At 41.1% G+C, this 8,328-nt stretch overlaps 1 long non-coding RNA gene across 1 annotated transcript in view; it reads right to left on the bottom strand.

The window, feature by feature from the left end:
- Nucleotides 1-1,352: 1,352 nt before the first annotated feature.
- LOC120408709 overlaps nt 1,353-8,328 on the bottom strand; it is a 115,492-nt gene continuing 108,516 nt past the window's right edge. Inside the window, exons 2-3 of the long non-coding RNA XR_005600907.1 lie at nt 2,588-2,651; nt 1,353-1,519 (exon numbers count right to left, since the gene is read on the bottom strand). This is a non-coding gene — a long non-coding RNA (uncharacterized LOC120408709). The remainder of the gene's footprint in view (nt 1,520-2,587; nt 2,652-8,328) is intronic.

Below are 8,328 nucleotides of genomic sequence, written 5' to 3'. Positions count from 1 at the left end.
AGGAATGCTCTCCACATGCTAACATAATTAAAAAAATATATCTGAAGTGTTGCAGTGGCATGTGCCTCTAATCCCAGCTACTTGAGCGGCTGGGGCTGGTGGATTGTTCAGGGGTTCTGAGCTGTGGTGTGCTATACCAATCAGGTGTCCGGTGCCACTGACAGCCTAGCCAGCAGGTGGCTGAAGGACTGGCTAGAACAGGGGTACGCAACCTATGGCACGAGTGCTGAAGGCAGCACACAAGCTGATTTTCAGTGGCACTCACACTGCCCGGGTCCTGGCCACCGGTCTGGGGGGCTCTGCATTTTAATTTAATTTTAAATGAAGCTTCTTAAACATTTTTAAAACCTTATTTACTTTACATACAACAATAGTTTAGTTATATATTATAGACTTATAGAAAGAGACCTTCTACATGTATTGCTGGCATGCGAAACCTTAAATTAGAGTTAATAAACGAAGACTCGGCACACCACTTCTGAAAGGTTGCTGACCCCTGGGCTAGAACAATGCAAAGGACATGTTGTGATCGGTGCTCTCTCGTGAGGGCTGATGGACCAATCGGTCAAGGTGATCTTTAGTGTTGTAGTACAATTTAAGAAACCCATTGCCATGAAGCCAAGCAATTTAAAGCTTCCTTGAACATACTGTAGTCTTACAACACCTCTCCCTACCTCCTTTTTAAAATGGGAGGGGGAGATGATCTTTGCAACATGCCCTGTGGGTCACCAGATTCAGGCTACTTTGGATTAAGAAGAGCCCCTGTGGGGCCTTCAGAAAGAATGCCCTGACAGCAGCCCCCTCGCATTCATGCCAACAGGATATCTAAATGTCTGAGATCAGTGTGCTGCTTTTCAAGACTGGCTGGCCAGGAATAGTCCTTTTTTAAAGTAAAAACATGAAACATTATAAATATATTAAACTGAACATTTTTGTGGGGAGTGTCACGCTGTCTGGAATGGCTCATGACTCAGGGCAGATTGTGAAAAACCAGTCAGACACCCCAAACTGGTGCCATGTTCTTATAATTCTTATAGTTAGATTTCATCAAACCAGTGACAAATGTGAATTCCTGGATCACTGTAACAGGTTTACCATGGAGTCACAGACAATCCTTTTAGGTTCTCCAGACTATCTTGCCATCCAAGCAAGCTGGACTTAGTGATAAGTGGTCACTTAAACCAAAAATCACTTCCAATCTCAAGAGACCCCAGATCAATTGGTATCCTAGATCTTACACCAAAGACAACGCCTATAGCCAATCCTGTAATAAACTATCTACATGTTTATTAAGTAGGTAAAAGAAAGGAGAGCTATTTACAGGTTACAACAAACAAACATATATACACAAATGAGTTGCAATCTAAATCCTAAGAGTGACAGAGTTGTAGTGACTTGTCCATTCAAAATGTCTTGCAGGGTGGACCGAGAGGTAGCCTCTGGATGTTGCTTACTGGCCCATCTGATTCTGACAGTTCTTCTGGATGCGTAGGGGGGAAACACTCTTCCCACCTGAGTTCTCAAGTTTAGAGCAAACATTTTCAAAGTTATAAAGCAAAACTTACATATATTTTGTAGCATGAATACAGACATTATAAATAAGATTAATGCATGCAGTAACCTACAAAAATTCTAGAGAGTCTAAAGACTACATAAATTCTTATAATATTAATATCTATTTTGAGCAACACTAATATATAAGAGAACTGGTCTGGCCTGCAGCTATGAGTTTGTCAGTTCTTAGCTAATGCCTGCAGTCTTGGCAAGAGCTGGCAACTGTCCTGCCAGCATCACAGGGAGTATTAGATTTATATTTTAAGTGGAAATATGTGTATTATAATTATTCCAGCAAATCACAGATAAATATATACATTGCTCAAACTTTTATTCAGTAGCTGTGATAGGAGGAGCCCTGTTAGGGGTTTCATCTTTGTGGTCATTCTCTTTCAAGTTATTAGTTCACACAGAAAGCAACAAACAGTGACAGGTCTAGCATAAAATCACAGCACTCCCACGTGTATCTGTTGCTCCACCTCCCACCTTTTGAAAGATCCCTTAAATAAGTTCAATTAACAGTATGTTTAGGGAAAAAATGGGCTCTGGATCCTAGATGTCTTGCTCATTCACCTGTGCAAGTGGCTTCTCGCAAAAACAAGCTTGCCCAGTAATCTTCACTATATACAGCTGCTATATATAACATGAATTACAGCAGAGAAAGTCCTGCTGTGCAGTGAATCACAGTGCACTCGACTAGGATTTAGAGGGTTATGGAATGAAAAGAATAAAATGTCTTCAGATGACTTGTTCTTTATCCCTGTCCAACTGGTAAAGTCAATGGGCAGTCATCACCTTTGAATGTTTATTTCTAAAGACTAGCATACAAAAGATGCCCCATCCCATTCCTTTGCCTCAGTAGACTGGAAAACACCTTAGATATTAATACTCTTTTTAAGGCATAAAGGGCTGAATCTATTGCCTAATCAAGTAGACACAAAACATCTGCCACGTACAGAAGAGAATGTGGCTTTGTCAGGACACTTCATAAACTGATTAAATCAGGGTATTCCTAATCCTGAATAATACTCACCTATATTTAACACTACAGGTTGCGAGGAAAAGACAAGGTCCATATCACAGCATAATTGATGATTCTGCAGAGGACAAAGAAAGATACACAAATTCCAACAACTAAAAATGTACATGTTGACATTAGGACTAAGACTACGCAAGCTCATAACTGGGTTAACAAAGGTGAGAAGTCAAGAAAAAAATGAAATGGGGGGATTCTGGGTGTGAGGTCTTCCCCTGAAATGTTTGAAATACCACATACAATTTCACACATTTTAGATCAAAATTTTAGGCAAAACTCCAAGCAAGCAGCCAAAGCTGAGGAAGCTTACTTATTATTTGGAATTCTCAGACACCTTGTCATTGGCAAATTATGTCCTGTTAAAACACTGAAATTGCACCAAAAAACCCAGGCCCCTTACTCACTCATATTTCCATCTAACACATAAAAATATAATATTGCAATAAAACCAACACTGGATTTATTTTTCATTTCTATTTTCTGTATGTTTGTGTAAAATAAAGTAGGTACCATACACAGAGAGATTTAATTTTAATATGCTATTTTGTTACCCACCTTTCTCTTAAACAACAACAATGTGAAATGACCTGCCTCTCCCTTAGTTTTTCTTCTATCACAATTATAAATTCATCTATAATATAAAGGGCAAATAATATAACAGGGAAATTACCAAATTAATAATCTTATTATTATTATTTGCATGAGCCAGGAGGTCTGGAACTAGCATAACCATATTTTTGCTTCTTGACTGGATCATCAGAAACAAAGAAAAGAGGTCAGATCCTCAGCAGTTAGCAAGACAGTATAGTTCATCTGGAGTTGAAGGAGTTCTGGTCACAATGGAGAAATTTCAAGGTATTTTGACCAAACATTTCACATTCATGTACCAATAAATATATTAACTTCTTGTTTCAGTGAATATCAAGATTTACTGGGCCTGATTCTGATCTCACTCCCACCACTGTAGATCAGGAGTAACTCTACAGAAGTCAACAGAAGTACACTAATATAAAACTGATGGGAGATTAGAAAAGGCCATTGTTCCTTGAAGATAATATTGGCCTTGTCTTTACCTAGATCAATATTTGCTCTTCATGCTAATGAATATTGGTATTCAGAGAAACAAGTTGTCTCTATCTAGTTATTATTACTACTAATAAAAAATCAGTTTGACATCTGATATGGAAATTAGCAAATAACCGTGAAAACCAGCATTTTATTTTGATATATATTTTTTTTCCTTACTGTAGTCAGGTATACAAACATTGGACCAGACATGCTGCTCACGCAGCCCTTCTTCACCGCACCTGGTGTGGGCCTGGAGGAATGGCCTTAAAAGGGTGAAGGCTCAAGTCAGTAGTGAGCAGAACAGACTTCCCATCCTCAGCTTCTGGAGTGGAGCATAGCTGAAGACAAAGCCTATCTATGTGACCACAGCCAGTTTGAGTCTCCAGAGGTGAAGTTGGGCCAGACCTTTAATGTCTGTTTTAGAACTCCTGTGAGTGACTTGTCTGTGGATGGCAAACTATATTACAAATTGCTGGAGGCCCCGTGCCAGAAAAAAGACTGATTGCTGCCTTGTATTAGTTAGCATGTTGTATTTCCTTGGCTACTTTTGGTAACTATGACAGTCCTAGAAAGGTAGATTCCTGCAGCTGGAGGAAAGAGTCTCCCATGTACTGATGACTGCCTGGGTGTGGATGACTGGAAGCTGGGTGAGTGTCCGAGGGGTGGCAGCTGTATGAGAAGGACAGACGTCTCATCATCAGTACCTGAGGAGGAGCCTGGTTGAAGAGAGAACCTGTTCATATGACTACAGATGGTCTGAGCCTCCCCAACTGATTGACTCAAGACATTTTCTGGTACCTTGCCTGAAGACATTAGGCCAGACTGCAACTCTTCGGAGATTCTCTGAAGAAGGGAGACTGTCACAGGGGAGCTGATCCTGTGAGTATACCAGGTCCAGCTCCCTTGTCAGACCAAGTAGGCCCGATGGAGTTATAAAGGTCTGTCAGGGGGCAGGAAGGGGAGGAGTGATCAGAGTCCATTGTACCTGGGGAATGGAGCTACAGAGGAATGGTGCTAACTCCTGTGGTGGATCCCTGGAGTGAAGGGCCAGGTGCCTGAGAAGGTAGCCCTGGGGCTGATGTTCCAGAAAGGGAGCAGAGCTGATAGGAACTGGGAAGCTGCAAGAAGCAGGATCACCAAAACCAGCAGAGACACCTGAGAGGGGATGCTGTGAAACTAGGGTGACCAGGTAGCAAGTATGAAAAATCAGGACATTTCTTTGGGGGCAGGGTATTGTTGCCTATATAAGACAAAGCCCCTGATACCGGGATGTCTGGTCCCCTATGTGAAACCCTAGGACAAAGGGTGGGTTAAGGGACTGTTTGTTTTATTTGCTTATGTTTGGACTGTAAACTTTCTTAAAGGAGAGTGAGGGTGGCAGTGTATGCCTGGAAGCTGGGGAGACGTTCTGCCCTGTGACAGAGGCCTGGGCATATTTGGGCCTATTTGTTTTTCCTTTCCTTTGTTGCTTTTCTCCTGAATCCTAGAAGGGGTAAACCCCAGGGGAACCCAGCCAAAGGGCTGAGTTTCTATCCCTGCACCTGTGTGATGGACTGTGTGGACCCAGATAATGTGAGGCTGAGTGTGTACAGGACCCCTCCCATACCAAGGGACTAAGCCCATGACACTTACAAACCTATCCATCTAAGTAATTATATGGCCTCTGTCATCTTACTGCAGGTGTGTCTGTGTGTATCACAGCTCTTAATAACTAGCTGATAGTTATAACTGCTGAAATATGCTGAAAAGGAAATATAACCATGGCATAACGTCACTACCAGTGTAAGGGGAGATTTTGGCAAACCAGTAAAGTGCCTGAAACCACTATGGATTATTGCTAAAAGCAGCCAAGTCAGCAGCCATAAAGTGGCCATGTAGCAAACTTAGCTTGACCAAGGCAGAAGGGGAGGGAGTGTTGGGTGCCACAGAAAGGGCAGCTTGACCCTGCATCCATCCTGATTAGAATTGTGTTGAAGTTACTGATACATGCATTTTAGAAGAGCAGGAATGTCTAGTGGGGCCTCAAGGCTGCAAACTCTGGGAAAACCCCACATCTGGTTAATCAATAATCAGAAGGAAGCCTCTTTCTTGACCATTGAAACTACTTGTTTAACATGTTTTCTTTAAGGAACATGGCATTCTATTACTAATGTATAAATAAGGGGGAAAAGTTTGAGGTAGTGGAACTCTTCAGGACTGGACTCTCCCTCTGGATACATTTTGTGTTCCCCACCAGCACATGGGCTGCTGCTGTGCCACTTGAGAGCCACACTCAGCCTTGGTAATTATCGAGGGTTGGGGGTTGCAGATGTGTGTAAGTGCTTGAGACTAAGTAAAGTTTAGCTTTAAGTGAAAGCACTCTCATGTTGTCCTGTTTGTGCCGACCATCTATCAGTCGGATGGCCGTGTCTCCCCTGATTTATTTCCTGACACCACCTCACATAGAGTAAAAGTTACCAAGAACTTTGGGTTGAAAGAAACCCGGGTAACTCCAGCTGTCAGAACTAATACTAGGGGGCTATTGTGCAAATTCATTACTATTCTGTGATATCAGCTGTGGTGCTGGTTTCACAGTGCAGAAGCACATTAGAAGCACGTACAATAGCCTGTAAAGGAAGAGTTACTGAGAGGCTCCAGTGATGCTTCTAGCTAGAAGCATATGTATCACCAGGTGTAGAGTTTTAGTGCTTGCTGTGGCAGAACTGGAATTTATATAAGATTTTTTTATTTAAAATTGCCTACCTTCTCCCACTTAGTTCATGGGGGGGATGCAGGATATCCACCAAGAGGATTTTTGGAGTGATGCCAAGAAATCTGCTGGTTTCGTGGAAGAGTGTTTGGTGCACTGGGAAGTATCCACGCTGACAATTTAGAATAGGGCTGTTTAGGGGAAGGCACTGCCATGTAAGAGCTGCCAGTTCTTGAAGTAGATATGAGAGAGCCATTAGTGCCACCAGACACTCTTCTTAATTCTTTTACCCTCCTGCCTACTGTATTGGTGTTCGGCTTTTGTTTAAGCACCCATTAACCTGTGTTTAGGGCTGGCATCCCAGAAAAGGATTATCAGAGATTAGCGTATAGGTCTAGTGGATAGAGCCCTGGAGTGGGACTCAGGAGATCTCTGGCTTGTTGGGTGACCTTGGGCAAGTCACTTCACCTCCTCGTTCTTCAGTTTCCCCATCTCTAAAATGGGGGTGATGATACTGACCTAATTTGTAAATTGCTTTGAGATCTGCTGATGAAAAGTGCTAAATAAGAGCTGGATGGTATTATCATTATTGCTGAAAGCTCATAATACTGAGCCAATCATGATTATAGATGCAGCTAAAAAGAAAATCATAAGTTAAACAATTTTGAATGTCAAGAAATATTTGGGCTGTTTCTTATTTTAACCAAACCAGTTAACTCATTCAAACCAATTATACTCTAAATCTGGGAAAGAGCATGAAAAAGTCTCTCCTAGGTCAGGCACCTGAGAGGGGGAAAAATGTGTGTTTTTTTTTTAAACTATTTTGCTTTGTTTGGGAACTACATGAACAGTGAAAGATGCTTGTTTTATACATTCAGTTATAATGAACATGAAGTGATATCTGTTTGTTTACACAACGGTTTAAATAAAATAACTCCAGCATTACCTCATGTAATGTGAAAACAGTGTTTCTATTTATCCTTATAGAGCCAGAGTAGCATCACACTTACACAAGCTAAAGATCTGCCAACAGTGTTTGTGGGTTGAAGACAGTTTTCTAGCTTGTCCAGTTCTGACCACATATCTGACTTCCACAATAATGTCTGTCTGTAATATTGCATATTCTCTTGGCAGAGGAGAATTTTTGAAGAGTTTGAAGTAGTCAGAAAAGGCACCTTTTAAGATGGGCTTTCACATTTTGAAATGCTTTCTAACTTTCTGGAATCTCTTTTCTGTAAACCACAGGATGTGGAGAAACTCCAGATTCGGTCTAGTCATTTGTCACTGCGTGACTGAAACTTTGATTCTGAAAGGTGCTCAGTGAATTGTGGAGGTCCTCAGTGTCTCCACCTCCCATTGATCTGAAGTGCAAAGTGCTAAATAGTGAGCAGGACTGAGCTCCTAGAGACTTATCCAAAGCCTACTGAAGTCAGAGAAAAGACTCGCATTGACCTCAGTGAGCTTTAGGTCAGGGCCTCAGTACAGAGAGCTATTTATTTTTAGAAGTTTGGGAAGCTGATTTTGGACTTGTTCACTATAAATATTTGAGGTGCTGAGAACTCTAAGTTCTCTGTGGAGTTTTTCCAACCCCTTTAAACTGGTATTGCAGAGTTTATAAAACCTGCATACCAAATAACTTTGATTCACGAGGATTATAAAGAGCAGATCCTTTTTATACACAACCAGATGCTGGGACAATTATATTACCCCTGTTTACAGATTGCAGCCTTATAATATAAAATTGCAACAGAAATCAAACATCTTTTACATTATTATAACAAAATAACCCCAAGCTCAAAACGGGTGCATATATGAACAGCAATTATAAAAGTGTGTTTTGGGGGGGAGGGGAAATGGACTGAACTCTTTTTAAATAGTATTTTAAATTAAAATTGCAGTATAACTACTATAGTGTTCACATATTACTTTGTCTTCACTTTACCTAAATGTGGTTTGAGAAATGGAAGTTTATTTACATATA

This window comes from Mauremys reevesii, linkage group 6 (assembly GCF_016161935.1).
Source record: "Mauremys reevesii isolate NIE-2019 linkage group 6, ASM1616193v1, whole genome shotgun sequence".
NCBI classification, from domain to species: domain Eukaryota; kingdom Metazoa; phylum Chordata; order Testudines; family Geoemydidae; genus Mauremys; species Mauremys reevesii.
Note: the sequence above shows the minus strand (reverse complement) of the source record. Positions and strands in the feature narration are given on the sequence as shown.